Genomic DNA, 22,623 nt, shown 5'->3' on the forward strand with positions numbered 1-22,623 from the left:
AACAGGTCTTAACTGGAGGTGACTTTGCTGTCCCCCACACTCCCAGGGACCTTTGGCAATGCCTGAAGATATTTTTGGTTGTCATAAATGGAGGAATGCTATTGGCATCTAATAAGTAGAGGCTAGGGATGCTGCTAAACATCCTACAATGCACAGGATGGCCTCCCTGCAACAAAGGATTATCTGGACCAAAATTCAATGGTGCCGAAGGTGAGAAACCCTGAAATAGACAAGAAAAGGGTGCTCGCCCATAGGCATTGAAACTCTGCTAGAAGCCAATACCAGGCAACATAGGTAGGGAAAGGAAGACTGAGTATATACAGTCACTTCTACTGGGGAAAGGGCTGGGGGTGGCCAGGAGAAGTGGCTATGAAAGGGGATACCAGAATCTTTTTTTTTTTTTAAGGCGAGGCAACCCTTGATTGCAAGGACCTTGTCAGTTTATAACCCCTTATTTTTTTATTTTTTACGCCTAAAGCACCTGGTCTTCCTAGGTGGTCTCCCATCCAAGTACTAACTAGGCCCCCCCCTGCTTAGCTTCCAAGATCAGACAGGATCCTGCTTGTTCAGGGTAGCATGGCCATAGACTCAGAACTGAATCTCAAGTGTTATAGACTCTCCAGATAGAGAAGGCTTGGGCCAATACAATCAGTTTCCAGGGAGGTACTTCTTATTAATGGCAATAATTGGCTCCAAACAACCAGGCTGCTGGTTAGGATGTAAAAGCTGTGCTTGGCTGGGTGACTGGCTTCCTTGGATGGCATCTCTTTGACGTCGTGGACATAGCAGAGTTAATCGATCATTGTTTGGTGTGGGTGTGACTCCGTTTGTGTGTGCTTTTGTTGTTTTTTAAAATCCACTAGAGGGCATATCAATGCTAAGATCTTCTGGCAGGTTGGACAAATGACATTTTGTGTGAGCTTAGCCCGCTAAGGCTTCTGGCCCTGGGTAGTGGCGGGAAAGAGGAGGGGGTAGGTGACAGAAAATGGAGTTATTGATTTCTGTCCCTTCCTACACCCCCATTCCTGCCAAGTGATGACAGGAAGGTGATTTGTGAATTTATGGGGACAGCTAGCTGTGATTCTCCCAGCGATGACAGACACTGTTCGGGAAGTTAAGCTGGGAGAAGGACCGGGAAAACAGGGGTAGATTCCAGGAATTGAATCTGACAATGGTGTGACCCTCTGGGAAAGGAGTGCCTTCCTCCTCCTGACCTCCCCAGGGGTTAGCTTGCCACATGGCCTGTCCTGATGTGGTCGGGTGGCCTTCACCCCCTGAACTGAGTAAAGCAGAGTGTGACTGTTGAGCCCCTGGAGGTGTCCAAAGGTTCTAAGTGTAGGAACCATGAGCACTTCACAAAACCCTCATTTTGCACACTTCCCCCGCTGCCCCCCACCTTGGGTGCATACCAGCCTGAAAGCCTGGGCAGAAAGGCCCAGAGAAAGGGCTGACTGACACAGAAGTGGGCCAGGGTGAAGGTGAACGAAGTTGTGTCATTTTATTGTCCTACCCTGATGTCGGGTGTCATCTGGGTGTGGGCGAGTGGTGGTGGGAACTGGGAGTGTAGGAGGCAGTGGGGAGAGGCAGGGGCAGTGGGCCTGCCTTCAGGAGAGGGAATCATGGTTTTTTTGGAGCTCAGGAGAACCAACACCCCTCTGAGGGCAATAGCTCTGGGCTGAATTAGGAACCGAACTTGATATTTAGTTTGGATGATTGTCAGATAGGGAATTAAAGGGAAAATTTGCCCTCAGATTTGTATTCAGGACTGATAGGTTCTTTCCTTTTTCCTACTGACACTGCCCAGAGGGATGTAAACATTGGACCATACATTTGTATATGTCCACAAGGCCCAAATGGGTCCAAAGCACACCTCAGCCACTGGCTTGCTCGGTGACCTTGGGCAAGTCACTTAACCTCTCTGAGCTTCAGTTTTCTCGTCAACGTATCTCAAAGGATTGTTGTGCAGAATAACTGAGATAATGCATGAAAGTACCCATCTGAGAATGTAGTTTAAGATAAGTGCCCAGAAAATGTTCATTCCCTCCTATTAGCAATCTTGAGTCTATATATAGGGTTCGCCTGGTCACCACGAACAAGGTAAGAGACCAAACCAAGCTCAAGGATGCAAGGGGAATCAGCAACCAGCATCCAGCAAGGTTGCCTTGGGGCCTAATAATAGTACTACGGGTACAGGTAATGGTAGATGTTTATTGAAAACCCACTATTTTACATGTTTTATTTCCTTTAATTCTTGACAACTCACAAATGATAAAACTGAGTCTCAGAGTGATTCAACAATTTTCTCAAAGTCACACAGACAGGGATTTTAAGGTGTGTGTGTGTCTAAAAGTCTCCCAGACCTGCTTAAAATGACAAGTGTCTACTGCTCTGTGCTGTACTGAAATGTACTAAAACCTGAGGCAAATGGAAAGATCAATAATACCAGTCTTGTCTTTATTTGAAATTTTGATTTTCTGTTCATTATGGAATTTTTGCATTAATTTTGATTTTAAAAATATTGCATTCGATCCTATTTATCTCAATTGCTGAGTTTTTGGGGGGCCCCTGAGGTGAGTGCCCCGCTCTCCTACCTCAGTCCTGTACCACCACTGTTTCACTTCAATACCTCTGCATGATATGACGTGGGTATTAAGACTCTCGAAGATGCAGTGCAGAGCTAGAGGCCACTGTTTTCTAAAATAAATGAAAAGCTTTTCCGTCAGTATTGAAAGAGATCTGCCAGGTGAGTCCAGGGCCTGCAGGCTCAATGTACAATGTACAATGTACAATGGTGGAATATGGGGCAGGAGAAGAGGTTCATTCTTCTCTGCAATCAGGTGATTGCATGAGGTGACCACATAAAAAGTAAACGTGACATGTTTATTAACATAAAATGCTTCAATCTGCGTCACCATATTCACTAGGAAAAAAGTGCAGAAAAGAGAGAAACTTAATGTACTGTTGGTGTGAATATGAGGTGGTATGGCTTCTCTGAAGAGCAATTTGGCAGGGCCTGTTAAAGCTAAAAATATGCATGCCCTTTGACCCACATAGTCCCCTTCCAGGTATCTATCCTAGAGAACGCCGGCCTGTGTGAACCAAGAGGCATTTCAAGCATGTCCACTACAACTGCAAAACACTCTACGTATTATTCACCAACAGGCAGATGATTATGTAAATTATGGTGCCTGCATACTACCGAGAACTACATAGCAATGAAAAGACATTAAGTTGGCCAAATGTATAGAAATTATCAAAAGTCAAAAAAGAAAAAAGTCAAAAAGTCAAAAAAAAAAAAAAGAAGTAAAAAAATTCACAGGCAAAACGAAACAAAACAAAACAAAATGCAGGGCAGAATAATACCTGCTGTTTGGCCACTTTGTGTTTTAAGACCAAAACTGTACTAAAGACCCAAAACAAAACTGTGTTCCTTTATACAGGTGTAAATGCATAGAACAACTTAGATGAATACAAAAAGTGGGTCAGTTCTTCCAGGTAAGTAGAGTGGGAACAGTGGAAAGGGGTTAACAAGGGACTTTCCCTCTGACTCTTTGGTTAAATATATCTCTATCTCTGTCCCTGTCTCTGTCCCTGTCTCTGTCTCTAGCTCTGTCTCTGCCTGTCTCTGTCTCTGTCTCTATCTCTAGCTATCAAGAAGGAAATATTTAGTATGTTTTTTAAATAAAGATTTTATTTTTTAGAGAAGAAGGAACAGAGATTTCCTGTATACTCTCCACTCGCACACAGACATAGCCTTCCCCAGTATCAACATCCCCCACCAGAGTGGTACATTTGTTACAGTGATGAACCTACATTGACACATCATAATCGCCAAAGTCTACAGTTTACCTTAGGGTTCACTCTTGGTGGTGGTGTACATTCTGTGGGTTTGGACAAATGTATAATGACATGTATCTACGGTTGTAATATCATGCAGAATATTTTCACTGCCCAAAATCCTCTGTGCTGTTTAGTCATCTCTCCTCCACCTCACCCCGTGACCACTGATCTTTTTCTTGTCTCCATAGTTTTGCCTCTCCCAGAATGGCATGTAGTTGGAATCATATGGTATCTAAGCTTCTCAGATTGGCTTCTTTCACTTAGCTATATGCATTTAAATTTCCTTCATGTCTTTTCATGGCTTGATATTTCCTTTCTTTCTAGTGCTGAATAATCCTTTGTCTGGATATACTGTTTACTTATCCATTGCTTATATCTGTGTTTATAATGAAGAAATAGCATCATTTATTTTCTTGGAAGTCCTTTTTGGATGACAGAGTAGATGGAATAAAGGGCTACACCCTTTATGATGTACAAAAACTCAAAGAGTCTGTGGTCAGTCTGTGGTCAGTCTGTGGGAAACTCCCAGGGAAGCCATTGATTCTCTTTCCCTATCTCCAGGAGCAGTAGGTCTGTTCTCACAGGAGGAAAAAGATTGATCTCTTCTGAGATTTCTAGACTGCAAATGACTCTGACAAGCTGCCTCTAAGCCTGTCGCTAACTTCATCCAGGCTAGAGCTACTCTAAAGCCCCTGATCTTTCCACTACACCTGGATCAATTTTAACCATCCTCTGCATAGCTATTTCAGAATTTTAAGCAAGAAGCCATAGTTTTGTTAACAAATAAAACCCCCAAACTCATTGGCTTAACCCATCAAGGTTTACCTCTCCCATTCCCTAACCTCCCAATAAGAGTCGAGTGAATCTCTACTTCCCATTGGTCAGAACTAGTCACGTGGCTCCAGTCTTTCTGAAGGGGAATTTAGGAAGGGTGGGGGAACACATAGCTATTGAATGAAGATTTAACATCTCTGTCACAAGGATAGAAAAGTGAAGAATATGAATTAGACATTTAAGTAAATGTTACCTCTGGAAAAGTAGCTAACAAAGAAGGATGTTTGGTAGCTCATGGGTTATGAGCTTGAGGACAGGGATCCTCTTGTTAATTTTTACCTGCATCTCAGTTCTGTTGATGATAACAATGACATAGCTTGGCAGAATCTTTACTTAATATTAGCCAAACTGAGCTCCTACCCTTATTCAAAAACTTTATTTCAACTTCTCTCTGGAAATTTCCTTTTCATCCAGTTCAGATTACACAAGGAGATAAATTGCTTTTTTTTTTTCCTTCTCTTTTTGTTTCCTGTGCCTCTAAGCTAGATCTTTGAGCATACTTCAAAGTAAGACAAACTGGCAATATTGGTCAAGACAAAGTGACAGAAGGCACAAATGAATAATATAAATGAAGAATAGGACATCACTATAGATATATAGAGACTCAAAAGATAATAAGAATACTCTTTCACTTTATCTCAATACATTTTTTTGAAGTCTAATCTGTGTTGTTATTGTTGTTGATTTTAACCCAAAGAGCCATTACCCAGCTTGAGTGATCATCTTATTCTCTATCAGACTTGACCCGTGACCATTTCTTAAAAGAGAAATTGATTACATTGCTAAATTATTTAAATTATTGAATTTAAAATGAATATATTGTAGTTCCCGAAGAAGAATAGGGACTTGATTATTTGGCATGTCATTGAAACATGGTCTTCTTGGGGTTCAAGTTTGAAAGATGAACCTGATCTTGAAGGCTTATGGACCCATAGGTTTGCTCAAAATGTTTCTAATCTCCATTCATCTTTGATTATGCCTTGAACAACCATGGATTTAACCCACCCTCTTTCCTAACCTAATAACATGGATTTTTAAAAGCTGGAAAAACAATTGAAGAGGGACGTCACATTCAAGAACAGATAATTCTGAAGAAATAGTTTAGAAGTATCACTATCCCAAAGATGGGAAGACTTGTGGTAAAATCTGGGCCCTGATGAATACATGTACTATCTTCCTTTAAAAATGTCTTTCTTATGGAAAAAGACCATGAGGCCCTCTCAGTTTCAAGGCTGTAACAGTACCACAGCTGCTGTCCCTATCTGCACTCCATTTTCAGATGCTCCTACTAGATTAATAATCCTAAAACTCCCCCCTGATTATGCCACTCTTGGAGGAAAAACCCTTGGAAGCTCTCTATTGTCTAACAATTCAAGTTCAAATGCCTCAGCTTAGCTTTCAGAGCCTGCTAAGATGGCTCCACCCTACCTGGCCAATTTTAGTTTCTTCTGCTTCCTGACACACACCCTCTTCTCTAGGCATGTCTGTTTCCTCCACATCCCATAAACATGCCATACTTGTTTTGTTGTTTCTGTGCATTTGTTCATCTTACTTCTCAAGCCTGGAATACAGCCTCAGGTCCACATCATAGGAATATTTGATTTAACACAATGAATAAATTCCTGGTTTGTCATTTAAAATCTATGCGCATGTATATAAAGCAAACCCCAATTCCGTAGTTCTGGATGTTGCAGCTTTAGAAGTTTGCCTTGATTTGTGATTGGTCTTTGGCTGTGATCTCAATCCTTGGTTTTGTATTTTTCCGCCTCTTGGTTGTTGCCAGTCTATAATCCAACACCTAAATCCATCCATGAAGTTCTTTTAATAAAAATATCGTCTTTGATAGAAAGTGAAGAAGTACTCTTGCATTTTTAAAATTGTTAGACCTTAGATTACTGCCAATTGAGTTTTCTTAAAATGGGGCCTACTTGTATGTGTCAAACAACTCCTTTCTAATTTGGGATTCCAGAGTGATATATACCAAAGCCATCTTTCAGGTTTTATATCACCACATCCTCAGAGTGTTTTCTTCTCCCTTAACTCCCATTGTAGAGGCTTAAGCTTTAGCCAACTCATATATACCTAATATACATTGCAGGGCTGGCCAGGTGAATTTATTTAGGTATTTATTTTGTTTTCTTTTGATGAGAAACACTATGTGACTGAACATTTTGGAACTAACAATTATTAGCCCTTGGACTAAGACCTGTTGGCTATTAAAAAAAAGGTCACCTTGTCCTCCTAAGACATTGTAGTAGGTATAGAGAAGAAGACAGGATGTCCTAACATGCTGTGTAGATGATTCTTGGGAACAGTTTAGGGATACTCGGATTTCTGGATTGGTTTCCTCAGAACAAGTTCTGGAGTATTCTGGGGATGGGAGCTATAAGAAGAGGGAAGAAAATAAAAGTGATTCACTCTTCATGATAGCAGTGGCCTCAAGATAACTATGTCTTGTGACTCAGTAGAAAACGTAATTAGACTGATAAGATACAGCTTCTCACTGATTCCAGTGGTTAAGGAGAATGTGGCAAATTCCGTTTTCCGAAAATAGTTGCATCTCCCATCCCACATGCTTGTCCTGAAATGTGACTGATACTTCTCCCATCAGGAGTCACAATCTGTGTTCTTGTTTCCCTCCCCTTGAATCTAGGAGCATTGTGGCTATAGTAGAAGTGATGGTATATGACTTTCAAGGCTTGTCTTTTTTTTAGAGGCACATTCTTAGAATCTAGGCACCATGATGTGAGGAAGCTCAAGTAGCCACGTGGAGAGGCCACATGTAGGTATTTCTGCTGACAGACACCACTGAGGTCCCAGCCTACGGCCTGCCTCAACTACCAGACATTTGAGTGAGTGAGCTTTAAGATGATCCTAGCTCCCAGCTATTAAGTTAGCTTCAGCATAAATCTTCCCAGCTGAGGCCCTCCACATCATGGAGCAGAGTCAGGCACTGCACTGCGCCCATTTAAAATTTCTGATTACGAGAATCCATGGGTATAAGAAAATGATTGAATTTTTTTTTTATATACCACTAAGCTTTCTTACATAGCAATGGTAACTAGAACAGAGAGCTACTTCTCTGAGGTGAACAGAAAAAAATTGAGAGGCAAGCAAGCTCTCCAAGGTATGTGACTAGTAGATACACTGATATCTGGATTCTCGGAGTACCTCAAATTGTCTAGGTCTTACCTTTATGACCCGGAAACCTAGGGGTCAAATGAAAATAAAAGAAAACTAGATGCCCCTATGACTCTAACCTTTTGACTCCTCTCTAGGGGAGTCAGATGAGGCTGCAGCTTCAGTGACCTCCCTCATGAACAAGGGCTAGTGAGAGTGTTCTGGCTTCAGGAGCCCAGTATATTTCAGGCTGGAAGCCTTGTAAACTATTATATCTATTACGAATTGCACCTGACTCTACGTTTGGGGTCGAGTCAAAGAGGCTTGCAGGACTCTATTGCTAGGACAGCCAAGGGAGTAAAACCTTGCTAAATATATAAAATTTTACTTGGCGCTTGCGATTCTCTCTGGAAAATTTCAAGGAGCTAATATAGTGACATAAGGGAAAAATGGCCTCAAGTCACTCATGTGGTGCTGATTCGACTGTCACTATCTGTGCCTCTTTTATGCTGGGTACTTCCCTGTGTAGGAACGACTGAGGGTTCTGTGAGATGAGGGTGGGTGTGGGGTGCAACAAAAGCCAGTGCACTTAGTTTCCATTGCCCTTCCTCAGCTTCTTCTGAATACCTTACTTGGGTGAAGCTGGGTGAGCTGTCATAAAATTAAATTCCCCCAAATAAGTCATCACTTGGGGAAAAGTGCACCGGTCTTCGAGATCAGCTCAGGTACTATTTCTGTCTCCCAGGTAACTTTTCCCGAGTCCTCCCTCCTTCCACCCCCTGTCCTGGCCCCCTTTCCTCTTGTCTGTGTTGCCTGTTGACTTAACTGTCTCACCTAGTGGACTTGACTGTGTTACTTAGTAGACTGTGAGCACCTTAGGGTGCTTTACTTAATCTTAAGATCTCCAATACATACTCAGTTCTGAGCATACCCTACTCAAGAAAAAAATAATTGTCAGCATTTGATGTATATCTTCCAGAATTTTTCTCCCTACTTTCCCCCCTTCCTTCTTTCCTCCTCCTCCTCCTCCTTCTTCTTCTGCATAAATGTAGTCATAGTGACTATACAATTTTGCATCTTGCTTTTTTCTTACCATGATTTCAGATGCGTTTTCCCTTTTGTAACATAATTTTAAAACTTAGAGATACCAATAATTACTATAATTATTCTGGCTGTGGGCCAGACACGTCAGGGGCTCTATACACAGTCTCTCATCTAATCTTTCCAGTTTGCAAGTGGGTTGTCATTTGCTCCATTTTACAGACTGACAGACTGAGACTCATAGAGCTTAACCAGCTTGTCAACAATAACCAGCTGATGGAGACTAGCTTGGTCCCTCTGATTTTAATTTCATATTCCTGCTATTTTACTATGTATCTTCCCACCATTTTAAGTGACTCTACAATACTTACTCTTCTGTGTGGATTGGTCACAATTTGATTAACCATTTCCCTGTTTTTGGTCATTTAGCATATTTACTAATTTTAGATATTATAAACAATGAGGCACCGAACATCATTGTGCTAACAGACTTTCCCTCCATTTTTGGATTATCACCTTGGAGCACAGTCCCAGAAGTGGAATTACTGGGTTAAAGGGTAGGATTGTGTTTATGGCTTTAGATTCTCCTTGCCAAATGGCTTTCCCAGAGGACCATGTTTAGTGTTAAAATCTCTCTTTATAGGCCCCGGGGAGTCGCCTCGCTTCTCCAGGATGTCAGAGTGCCCTCTAACCACTAGAGGGTGTGAAAGGATGTTGCTCAAGAGACAAGAGCCTGGCCCCCTCTAAGAAATCCCCCAAATTTGCTTTAAGAGCCTTCAGAGTTGCCTGGGAAGGGGAGGGAGGATGCTTAATTAGGTAGAAGCTCCATGAAGCAACAGACTGACTTCCTTGGATTTGCACTGAAGGCAGGATGGTTTATGATCTGGACTCCAGAGGAGAGAGCCGTAAACAGTGCCACAAAGGCCCAAGGTTTGAGGTTAGCCATGCCATGTCCTGCTCAGAAACCTTGGGTGACTGACCCTTTCCTGCGTGTCTCTGTCTATGGACTTTGAGGATCAAATCTCAGTGTCGATTAGACTGGCTGCAACTAACAGGCCGTGGAGAGAGTGTGTCCTGCTCGTCTTTGTAATGTTATGACAGGCAGCAGTTAATCTGAGCCCAGTAAATGGTGGCTGAATTGATAGATGAAACGAGACCAGAAATCAAGTGTGGACATGGGGAGGCTGGCACAGAGAATGGCACTGGCTTCCAGCCTCCACAGATGTTTTATTGAAGGAGGGTGGGGGGCGGGGCTGTTGGCTGCTTATCTCTAAGATGTTGAAAATAGGAGGATACCTAGAGATCATCTTGTCCGCAATTCTTGTCCGCAGTGAGGATATAAAGACGATTGTGAGAAGGTCCTGCCTTCAAGGAGCTTACAGTTTGTGCAGGGAGAGGAGACATCTGTATTAAACTCTAAACAAAGGGTTTGTGTGGTGAGGCTAAAGAAGGTATGGAAAATTGAGGAAACTGACTCGCCTCCGATACTCCCAGAGAACTTCTTAAAATGTATTCCTTGTTTCACGGCTGTTAACTAAGAAATGGTTTGCTACTTACATCAATCAGCTATTGCTACACTCATGCTGAGTAAGAAACCAACCCCAAACTCAGTTGCTAAAAATAACATATATTTTTCTTACTTTTTTTTCTTTGCTGACAAACCTGTAGGGTAGCTGGGGTGCCTCTGCTTCACAAGTCTCTTATTTTTCTGGGATCAGAAAGCTATCAGGGCATGTTCTCCTTACAATAATGGAAGAACAAGGCAAAAACTTACATCCATAAGCATGTTTCAGGCCTTTCCTCCGTTATGACAACTAACATCACATTGGCCAGATCAAGCCACATGGCTGAGCCCAGTGTTAATAAGGCAAGGAAATATATTCCACCTCTATTGGCAAGAAATGCAAAATTGCAGCAAAGAGTGTGGATGCAGGGTAAAAAATTGTATCCGCAGTGGTCATATTAATTTAGGAAACCATAAATTTCTTTATTGCAGGACTTCTCAGAGCCTATGTAGATGATTCGACTTAAAGCCTTTACTTTAGAAGAAGAAAACTGAAGCCCAGAGAGGAAAGTAACTTGACCAGGATGTACACGTGCTTGGTAGCAGCCCTGCAGTGAGGCCCTAGACCTTTTGACCATCAGGCTAGGGCTCCTTCCCTAACTGCACACTGTTAATGTGTCTTGGCCGCACTGGGCCCGGCAGACCAGAGGAGGCTGATATATATAGAAGAGCTAGGCAGCTGCATGTATGGGAGGCTGAAGCAGAAACAAGGCTCTGAGTGGGGTCAGGGAGCCCCGGTCAGTCCTAGTCTTGAGGAAAACCGTCAAGTGAACCAAATTTAGGGCAAGTTATTTAATAACTTCTCTATGCTTCAGTTTCCTCATTTGTAAAATAGTAGGTAGACATACCTACCTCATAGGGTAGTTGAGTTAATACTTATGAAGTACGTAGAAAAGGACCAGAATATAAACGTTCAATACAAGTTATTTATTATTATTATTATTGATTATTATTATTATTTAGCTTAACTTTTCTACCACAAATTTCACCATTTCTGAGTTTTCCCACTCAAACAGTCCATTCTTGATATTAGTTAGTTACAACTAGTCTCCGCTAAGATGCATCAGGATAACAAGTGTTATTTAATATTAAAAAGAGGAACAGTAAAAACGTTCAAGATCCAAAGGAGGGACAGCGAGTAAAGTTACATTTTGGAAATGAGGATCTTGTCTGAGGGCATATCAGGCCTCACTCCCTGATTGATGACCATCTGTCTCTTTAGATATTTGGGTAGAAATAGGTTGAGTTGGACTAGGATGAGTAATTCAACTAAATCCGTGGTTCTAAACCTGGGTGCAGATTAGCATCACCAGGAAAGATGTAAAACAACAACAAAAACCCCGACACCTGATCCCACCCTAGACCAATCAAATCTGAATCTCTGGGATGAGGCTGAGGTATTGGTAGGATTTTAAAGCTCTGTGGGTGATTCGAACATGCAGCCAGATTTGCCAGCCACTGACCTAAGGGCTTTAGATGGGCCCACTGAGACTTTGGAGCCAGACACAAGTGAGTTTGCATCCAAACTCTGCCATTCATTAGTTGTATGACATTGAGCAAATGACTTAATCTCTCTGAGCCTCAGTTTCCCTCCCTATAAAATGGGAATGATAATTATTATCTTGCTGAGATTTTAAAGGAGGCAATGAAAACCTATGTAGTTAATGCACATGAAACTGATATGAAATAATATTGAATGTTAACTGTAATTAAAAAAAAATAAAGAGAACCTCTGTAGTCATCATAAAGAAGGGGCTCTTTAAGTATTTGCTAATCAAATAAATGACAGTCAGTAAGAGCAAGGTCGGTGATATCTAATCCCAGCCTGGGGCCATCTGCCTTCCTTCTTTGCGGTTGCCGACTCCTGTGCTCTTAGGCCTAAACCTTCAGAGAGAAGGACTGATACCTGAGGGGAGTCTTGCTCCAGGGTTACTTGGTCTATTCACTGATCATAAGCATCAGGTCTGGAGGAGAGCAAGGGCTGAAACTCAGCCCTCCTTCTGATCACTAAGTCTTGTGCCCACAGAACTGGGACAGCCTGGGGACACCATTTTTCTAATCATTCCTCCCACAGGGGGTACCTTATCCTAGGTCACACAGCAGTGCCGATAGCCTAGCTGTGGGCCTGCCTGCTCCCTATTCATCTGGGGACAAAGATGCCAGGAAGCTCTCATCCTGTCTGCCATGCCAACTTTCCGTTTTACCCCTGACCATGGATGCCAATAGCCCATTGGATGAAAAGCAGGGATGCAGTGAGCAAGGATGGGATAGCTATTTTGAACAAAGGTGTCAGACAATGTCTAAGTGGTGGTCTAGTAGGTTCCTCCAGATGGCAAGAGGCCTGGATTCTGGCTAGGTTCATGCTTAGTATGTGACAGTAACCATGCTTTCGTTCTGAGAGTTTATTAATAACTCAGGATATTTGATGGAACAACTAGGTTTCTTTCATCTCATAGCCTCCCATTCAAAGGTAGATGGCAGGGAAATGACCATCAGGATAGGTACTTTAAATCATTGTTATCTCAGGAGTTAAGAAACCTTTTTTAAAAACCCTCCTGCTACCTGCAACACTTGCCCACTCTATCTTCTGCTTAGCGCCACCAGTCTAGAAGATTTTGTAGGTTGGACTCTTTGTAGTTTGTGTTATGGAAACAATAGGTCGGCTGAAATGTATTCTGAGATATTGATATGTCTCACTGGGGGGTGTGGCTCAGAAGAGAATCCTGGCGTGACTCACGTAATCCTCTGGACCAGTGTGAGGTAGGTGTTGTAATGCCCCTTCTTCAGATGAAACAGCCAAGGCTCAGAGAGACAAGACTTGGTAACAGCTAGAGGAGGCAGTGTCTAGATTCTAGTTCAGGCCTTTGGAATCTGGTCCATGATCTTTTCATTTTTATAGGGGGAAGAAAAGGAATTAGTGTTAACAAATGTGTTTTAAAAAACACAAGTAGAATTTGAATTTCAAAAGTGCAGTTTCCCAGTAAGAGTGGGTGAAAATTATTTGAGAGCAAAAAGTCAAAATATATTTCTAATAAGCCAGGTTGACAATACTTCTTTTGTACGAGAGTAAAATGGGTACGTACCTTACTAAGTTGTATAACGAGAGAAAGATTTGAAAATGCTCTGCAAATCAAAAGGGCATGCAAGTGTTTGTTACTTAGATCAGAGATACTTAAACTAGGGTTTGTGGACCCTTGGGAAACCCATGGATGAGTAATTCACCATGTGAAACGCTTATATTTGCAAGCAAAATTTTGCATGTGTGCACATATTTGATTTTCTGAAGGGAGAGAGTGCATAGCTTTCATCAGATTCTCAAAGATGTGTGTGACTCAAAAATGATTAAAAACCACTACTCCAGCCCAACCCTTATGTCATTTGCTAGTGAGAAGAACAAAGTAATAATTTCAGAATCTGAAGTTTCACCTACACTCTCTACAAGTATCCTTCCATGTCATAGAAACTCAAGGCAAGAGGTAAAAGAAAAATTTCCAGGGAAAAGAAGATTAAAAAGTAGACATGGGCCTTGGACTCACCCTGGGGTTCACATACTCAGCTGGAGAGAGAGAGAGAGAGAGATTTCTCTTTTACATGAAGGTATCGCTGCTTGAGCAGATGGCAGAAACTCCATCCCTTTCAAAGTGATGAAGTGAGATTGCTCAGACAAATGCTTTCAAAGTCTTGAACCTGTGAGGTTTTGCTCCGAGTTCAGGAAATAACAGGATATAAATCTGCCTGAATCATCTCAGCTCACGCAAATTCAATGCTGGGCCACAGTGGCTCCGGCAACACCTTGTTCTTTTTGTGTAATGACTTTTGATGCTGTGGATTAAGACGAATTAGGCTATTTAGGGCAAAGAGGGGAATATTAATAGACAAAATTGTTAAATGTCAAAAGAATCCCTTAATAATGTGTGTATTTAAGAAGAGTATGCAGGCACTTTGAAAACACTTCTAGAACCAGCTCAAACATTTGAGAAATCCATTTTGCAAGTTCAAACAAATAATCCTCCACCAATTATGCTGTACCTGTGAGAGTCTGATGGGCAATTCTGCACAGTCTAAGTTCGGAGCGAGGGCCCATTCTCTTACTGTCAGTAGCACTGGCACACCTAATTCTTCCCCCCAATGGCTAAATGCTTAAATCACACAGATCAGTGTACAGCTTGCAACCAAGACTTGATGTTCATATTTCCTGAAAATTCGTTACCTAAAGTGGTCAATATTGCTTGTTTTAAAGGTCAGTGTGTGGAGATCTGGGCAGTTCTCACCCTGGTGGTTCCTACATTTTAGTCTTATAAATGCTTGCAGATAATTGTCTGAGATTTGGAATAATTTTGGGGAAGAGAGGTGGAAATGGGAAGGGGTCATATTAAAAGTTGAAAGTAGTAATTAGAATGTAATGATTTATTTCATATCATATCATATCATATTCTGATCACTGCAAGTTGAAAACGTGACCATTCTTTCATTTATTGATTCAAAAATAATATCTTTTCATCATAAAGCTAAGGACAGGCATATATACAATCATCTATGATTCAGTATAGAGCCTGATAACTCCACTGAGTAATGAAAGAGGCAGTAATGAAAGACTATGGAACACAGAGGGGAAGATCCAGTGTCCTATGGGGGCAATAGGAGTGGGCAGTCAGGGAAGGCACCTTGGAGGTAGGTGATCACATTTGAACTGAACTGTGATAAAGGCGTAAGGTTTAAAAGTAGCTTAATTCCCATCGTATAGTAGATGTTGATTATATGTAATAATCTCATTACGAGGACAACAGAACTATGTTAAAAACCATTTAGAAAATGGAGGAAAGAAGAAGTACCTCATAGTTTCATACCACCAACATAAGTTGGCATTTTGCTGCATTTTTTGCCAATCTTTTCCTCTGGGGACAGCTTCGTGATAGCTATTGTTGTCATGCCATATGTTTTTGTATTAAGCATACGTTCCTGTGCCCATTGCTGAAAGTTAATCATTAATTAGAAGCATTTTTCCATGTTCTCACAAGAATGGGCAGATTTAAACTAGGTAGAGATGCGGAATGTGCATTCTTAGAGAAGGAGGGAAAGAAGGCTAAGTTCCAGCCGTGGGAAGTGGCCTGCGGGCAGGATGTCCACTATGGTTGCATCTTGGATCTTATGGGAGGTCTGGAATGCTCTGCTAAGGAGCTAGAGTTGTATCGTGTGAGTGATGGAGAGCTATTGGAGGTTCTGGATGAGATGGTGACATGATTCTGGAATTTCCCTGGGGAACTTGGGAATTTCAGAGGGCTTCTTATGGAGGTGAATGAACAATTCAACATTCAATATATACAACAAAATCATTAACTGGCATCGAAATAAAAACGTTATTGTATTTGTAAGTACTGCTCAGTATTAGTTGAAATAAGACAGGCCTGTTGATCATGACTTGTTTTAGAAGCTTCATACCTGATCATTTGATCTCAATGATCTATCAGAATCTAACCTCTTGATCTTCTAGTTTATGGATGGCAAATAAGCTTCACCATCTCCAGTTGTTGGCTACAAACGTCTCAGAAAGCGTGTTGAGAAGGACTCTGAGGGCGTGTCTGGACTTAGCAGAAAAAAGTGTGGGAGTGGGAAGCATCGGCATGTATGTCATAAAGTTGCATCTTATTCTCCCTCAACTGTTCACATTAGATGTCTTATATTTAATTTTAGGGTGGCCCAAATTGATATAGTGAAGCCAAACCAAATTAGGTTCAAGGAAAGAAGCAGATGGAAGAAAATCCCTGTAAGTATCTGCATAAAGTACTTGATCGATTGATGTATATCCTTCTCTCTATCCGTCCATCTGTCCATCCGTCCGTCTGTCCATCCATCCACTTATTTAACAAACCTTTATTCTATATCTACAATAGGCCAGGAAGTGTGCTAAGTTCTGGGGATAGAGAAATGATTCTTGTTTCCAGAATTCGGAATCTAGTAAGCAGGCAACTGAAGAGATGGGTAAATATAGTACAGTGTATTCCAAGGTAGGCCAGACGTCTGAACACAGTGCCATGGCACAAGTAGGACCTACTGACCCCAACTGGGGCAGGCGAGATGGTGGGGACAAAGATGGGCCTGTGGTTTACTCATTAAGCTCAGACCTTCATGAGGACGGGGCCAAGTATCTTATTCATCGTCGCATACCCAGGACCTAGCATAATGACTGGCACATAGTAGGTGATCGGTATATTTTTGTTGAATGAATGAGATGTACAAGGAGTAGAAGGAACTCCCCAAAGTCATCTAGTCAATCCACCTGCCTCTGGGCCGAGCCACACCTAAACCACCCCAAGTGCTATTTCGGGTGTGGTTATTCTTAGCCGGCCTCTCTGACAGCTGGAAAGAGTCACAGAAGCGGCCTCTCCTCTGAGGCTTTAGTGCTACAGGCCACATTCGGGAGATCTGTTTGATTGAAATAAGAGCTGGGAAGAGAGAGAGAGGCAAGTGGGTCCCAAGCCTGAAGCTTGGCTAAAGGTAACTCAAAGTGTTCAGTGTCTTCTTCCTGGGAAACGGGGAGGAGAAGCTCATCTTCAGGGGAGGCTTGGAGACTCGGCAGCTGAGGCTTCTGAGGGCCTAGGGCATTATTGGGCTCTAGCCTGGGGCCTACCAAGGGGGAGGAGGAGTTTTCAAGGGCTTCATCAGAGTTCCCTACCAGCAGTCTCCATTAGGGCAGAGGTCTCCTGAGACATGCAGAGTCTCCTCCTTCCATGTCCACTTACTCTCTCTACTCCCTGCCCCCATCCCCGCCAAGTACAGTGAAAGAGGAGTTTGAGGCTGCAGCTCCTTAAGGAGATCTTTGCTTCCAGGACCTGTTTTTTCCAGGGTATTTCACAGTGGCTGGGAGTGTCGGGGCCTAACACAGTCAGGCTGTACCAGGAGCCAGAGCCTAGAGCATTCTAATCTCATGGGGAGATAGGAAGAAATGATTAGTGCGCAGTGAATGGCCCTGCTGTGAGCATTCTGAGCTGGACTAGCCCTGGGGCAAAATCAAGGGCAAGTTCTAATCTCATTTTCAGGTAGGGGAAGGGTAGAGAAGTGACTTTCTGGGGCAGTCTCTTGAAAAACAGGCATAAACAGGGAACAATGGTACCATTCCTTTCTGACTTATTCAACCTGGTGCTTGATACGAAATGAGTGTGTGTGTGTGTGTGTGTGTGTGTGTGTGTGTGTGTGTGTGTGAGAGAGAGAGAGAGAGAGAGAGAGAGAGAGAAAGAGAGAAAGAGAAAAAGAGAGAGAGCGAGAGCGAGACTAAGTATAACCTTGTGAACCCTCTTAGGAGGCTAATGCTTGTTCCCAAATCCCCCTTGCATAGGGATGGATTTGCCCCCTTCTTTTTTCTTATAAAAACCTGTGTTTTCTAAATGCAATACTAAAAGTGGCTCAGTGGAGCCACCCTTGAGCTTCGGACCCCCTAATGGCTACAATATCCCCATCCTCTGCCCCCCTCTGCCCCACCCCCTGCCACTCAAAACTCTTCAACAATCAAAGTCACAGAACAAGACCCAGAGACTCCTTTTGACCCTGGGAGAGCAGGTGACAGAGGGGTGAGACCATCGGCTGAAGGCCCATAGCCTGAAAGGGAGGAAGTGAAGAGGCATCAGGCACTGGGTCTGCAAACATTACTGCAAACCTCAGAATTGTACCGTGACCTGTAGACACTGCAGATAAGAACGGGACGCTGTTTCTGCCCACGAGGACCTTTCAAGACTCTGCTCATCTCGTGCCGACCTGGAGAAGGTCTTTAAAGACAAAGTCAGATGTACTTGCTTTAGTGATGATGGCTTGAACATTAAGTAATTTCTTTACTATGAGCCTGACAATGCGCGCACAGTAAAACCCTCAAGGTGAGCATTTGTGAAGGCCTAAGGTGTTCCTCTCTAAACCCACCCTTATCAGAACTAGTCACAGAAGCTTAAAATTGTTGCCGTTGTCCTTTCTTTGCTCTGGAAATGGCACTGGACATATCCAGACTTTGCCACTCATTGTCTCAGAGACTGTGGGAAGAGCATGCATCCTCTTTGGGCTCAGCTCCCCTCTTGCTGTTAGGTCGAAGTGTATGAAATTACACTTCAATAAATAAAATAAAATGAAGGCGCTCATCTACTTTAGAAAGTTCTCTCGACCTTTGACACTTTAGATTCCTTAAGTGATGCCCATTTCCTCCTGACTTTGCCATCCATGAGGTGAGTTTACCACCTCTCACCACTTACCTGTCGGTGTACCTGGGCTTGGCTGCACAGCGGACCCTTTAGATGTACTTACTGTCATAGCAGTTTAAGGCAAGTTCCACTCCTAGATTAGTGGCCTTATTCTGTTTTCTGGAACCAAAATGGTCTTATACTACTCTGCTAGAGGACTTTTTATTCTTCAATGCCAGCTCCACATTGCCTGCCTTTAGGTACTTTCTTGGGCTGTCTCATCCAGAAATAATTTCTCTTTCCTTTGTGCTCCAAGAGCCCTTCTTATATATTGTTTTTTGTAACATTTTTTCTTACTTTAAATGTAAACATGCTCATTGTAGACTATTTGGAGATGGAAAACAATATAAATAGGGAAGTAAGAATTATGTGCAAACCACCATCATCCAGTGTTAACATTTGATACAAATCTTTTCAGTCTTTTTAGATGCATATATTAAATGTATTTGTCTAGACTGCCATAGTTCTTTAGAGTAGATTGTATCTTTAATAGACTTTAATTTTTAGAACAGCTTTAGGTTCACAGCAAAACTGAATAGAAGATACAGAGATTTCTCGTACACCCCCTGCCCCCACACGTGCAAAGTTTCCCCTTTATCGACATCCTGCACCAGAGTGGTACATTTGTTACAAATGATGAACCTACACTGACACGTCATAATCACCCAAAGTCCATAGTACATACATTAGTGTCCACTCTTGGTGGTGTACATTCTGTGGGTTTGGACGAGTGTAAAATGACACGTACCCACCATTATAATATCCTGCAGAGTATTTTCACTGCCCTGAAAATCCTCTGTGCTCTACCTGTTCATCTCTGCCCACTTCCCTGCCTGGCAACTACGGATCTTTTTATTGTCTCCATAGTGTTCCTTTTCCGGAATGTCGTGTAGTTGGAATCATACAGTATGTACCCTTCTTAGATTGGCTTTTTTCACTTAGTAATATTCATTTAAGTTTCCTTATTATCCCTTTTCATGGCAGTAGATTGTATTTTTGGCCCTAATTCCTTATCCTTTCTTGTGCCTACATCCTTTGTCACAATCCTTCCACTACTGGGGGTGGAGTATATTTCTCCTCCCCTTAACTTCATGTTTGGCTATGTGACTTGCCTTGACCAATGGATTTTTACTGTTTATTTACTCTGTTAACGTAGAATAACTTTATTATAATATTTATTTGAGCGAATTATAATGATCTGTTTTTACTGGCTGACTCCCAGATTGAGACTATCCAGAGGATATGGAGTATATCTTTTTCATCTTTTTTCCCTTAGAAACTTTGGCAAAGAGCAGATGTTCAATAGGATGTCAGATAACTATATTAGTTATCTATGCAATTATAATAAATTACCCTTAAACTTAGTGGTCAAAGCAGCACACATTGTCTCAGTTTCTGTGAAGCAGAATCTGGTTGTGGCTTAGCTACAGTTGAGACTAGAGTCATCTCAAGCCTCTACAGGGGATGGGTCTGCTTCCAGGCTCACACGGGAGGTTGTTGGCAGGATTCAGTTCCTCACTGGCTAATGGCCAGAGGCTGCCCTCCTTCACAGGGCAGTTTAGAACATGGAAGCTCGCCTCCATAAGAGTGAGCGAACAAGTGAGCGAAACAGGGCGAACAAGATGAAAGTCAGGCTCTTTTGTAACCTAATCTTGGAAGGGACATCCAGATTCTACTCAATGAAGAAAGTCACTGGGTCCACCCAACATTCAAGGGGAGAGAAATAGACAAGGCCATAAATTCCAAGAGGTAGAGACCCTCAAGAGCCTGTGGTAGGGCTGTCTACCACACTCACGGAGGACAGAGTCAGTGTGTGTAACTTTGTGGAGCCCTGGCATACACCTTACTGTTTAATTCTTTGACAATGATAAAGAGAAATGGAAGCAGAATTAACCACTTTGGATCATTCACATGCTAGATGACTGGATTATGAAGAGCTGACACACATAAAACAGTGACTTCCACAACACAATGAATTAGGTCAGCAATCTATGTATACATAAATTTATGTTAGTGTGGATTTAGGGTGTAGAGTAGAATATGTTAGCTTTCATCAAGTTCTCTTAGGGTTCTCTGACCTCCAAAAAATGGCACTATCCCAGGGAGTTGTAATAAAGGGTGGGACAGAGAAGGGCAAGGGGAGGATGTGTGTTAAGACTCTAAGTGCAAATGCAGAATCAGCCTACAGAAAGCTGAGCACTCACTGGGACATTTCTCTTGTGTGGTTTGGTTTCATGTCAGTGGAACTTCATGTCCCACCTGACCCAGCCTGGTCAGTTTATCTCTGAGAGACAGGAGGTATTGGTTGGAATATTCCAGAAAAGAAACATGTGCTGCATCAAGGGGCTTGAACGAATTAGAAAATATTTGAAAGATGTTGAGTGTGTCTATGTCCTTGAGTCAGGAGCAGGGGATGGGGCCTAGAGGTTCAGGATCAAGGGAAAGCAGAAAATGCTACTGGATGTCCCTTGGGCACACAGCTAGCCTCTTCCTGCACTTAGTGCTGAGGAGAGAGCTTTGAGTCGACTCAGGTAGACTGAGATTTGGCTCTTGACTGGGCCCTTTCTAGCTAAAGAAGAGATGACCTTGCACAATATTTAACTCACACAACGAATGGGAGATTTTTTTACTTTTCAAAACTTCTACTTGTTCAAAGAGGATTCAAGGCAGTGTTTAGAGAATAAAATGATTTAAACACAAAAAAGTCTACCACAGGGCCCAGCATTTTACCCACACTTTCAACAATCTATCCACCCATTTGTTTGTTACCCTGCCCATCTATCATTCTTCACCATCCTTTTATCTGTCCACCTAACCATTCTCCAACAATTCATCCATCTGTCATCTACTCACCTACCCATCTACATGTTTATCCACCCACACATATGTTAATTCATCCAACCATTCATCTACCCATCTACCCATCCATCCATCCATCCATCCATCCAGACAGCCATCTATAATATTTATTAAACACCAACAGGCACTATACTGACTACCTTGGTTGCCTTAGGCTCTGGGGGAACAAGATAGTTATTGTTCTTGTTCTCATTAAGCTTACAGTCAATTAAAAGCAAAATTGACAGTTTTTCTTTCTTACTTTTTCCCTTCCCTTCTTCCCTCCCACTTACCCTCCATCCTATTTTCTCTTCCTCCCTTCTTTCTTCTTCAGTTCTTGTTTTGGGGAAGAATTGACTCCACCATGAGTTTGAGGGAAAAAGCCAAAGTCACACCACCATGTTTCCTGTAGAGAGAACTTTAGCCTTGGTGGAGAGTACAATGCTTAGTTGCCCCAGTGAGCCCCACACTATAGCAATTAAGTACTTGTTTGAGCCATTGTGCGAGGCTAGAAGGGATCCCTAAGACCCCAAACCAAGTCTCTCTATGCATTGCCCTCTGGGATTGGCTTTACCCATAGGTGGGCAGGTAAATGCCTTTTCCCTTCTGTCCCCAAGACCACCTTCCCATCCACCCTTTGTTGCCTGGAAGGCCACCAAGTGAAGTGTGTTTCTTGAGTTTAAGGTTTTGATTCCCATGAAAATAAAAATCTCGTTGGGAGGGTCACAGTTTAAACTGATAAGAGTTAATTTAAACTTGGGTGTGAATGAGTGTCACTTCTTTTTGCAATGGAATTATATCAACAGCTATTCATTAACCCTGCTTGAGATCAGATTGATGGTGTTAGCTGCCAGCAGCAATGGCATTTTTGGAGAGAGGCCTGGATAAGGAATCAGGAGATGCTGGTGATGGTTCCTGCTGGGCTGCTTATGGGCTACTGGGCCTTGTCAAGGCAGCTCCGACTCTGGACTTCTGGAACTAGATATCTAAGGTGGCTCTCAGTCCTCTGATGTGGGTACTGAAAGGAGTTGCTGAGGGCTGGCTTCATGGGCATGTGACCTGAGCAGTTGCACAAGAGCCCTATGTTGGTTAATGCCCTGTTGCCATCTTATGAAGAATAATTTTTGAACACAGGGCCCACATCTTCATTTTGTGCCATGCTGGCAA

At 42.4% G+C, this 22,623-nt stretch overlaps 1 pseudogene; it reads right to left on the reverse strand.

Annotated features, from left to right (window-relative positions):
• Window positions 1–469: 469 nt before the first annotated feature.
• On the reverse strand, window positions 470–588 carry LOC118604214 (annotated as a pseudogene).
• Between the last annotated feature and the right edge of the window lie 22,035 nt (window positions 589–22,623).

The sequence above is a fragment of the Rousettus aegyptiacus genome, unplaced genomic scaffold (genome assembly GCF_014176215.1).
Source record: "Rousettus aegyptiacus isolate mRouAeg1 unplaced genomic scaffold, mRouAeg1.p scaffold_m13_p_6, whole genome shotgun sequence".
Classification (NCBI taxonomy): Eukaryota; Metazoa; Chordata; class Mammalia; order Chiroptera; family Pteropodidae; genus Rousettus; species Rousettus aegyptiacus.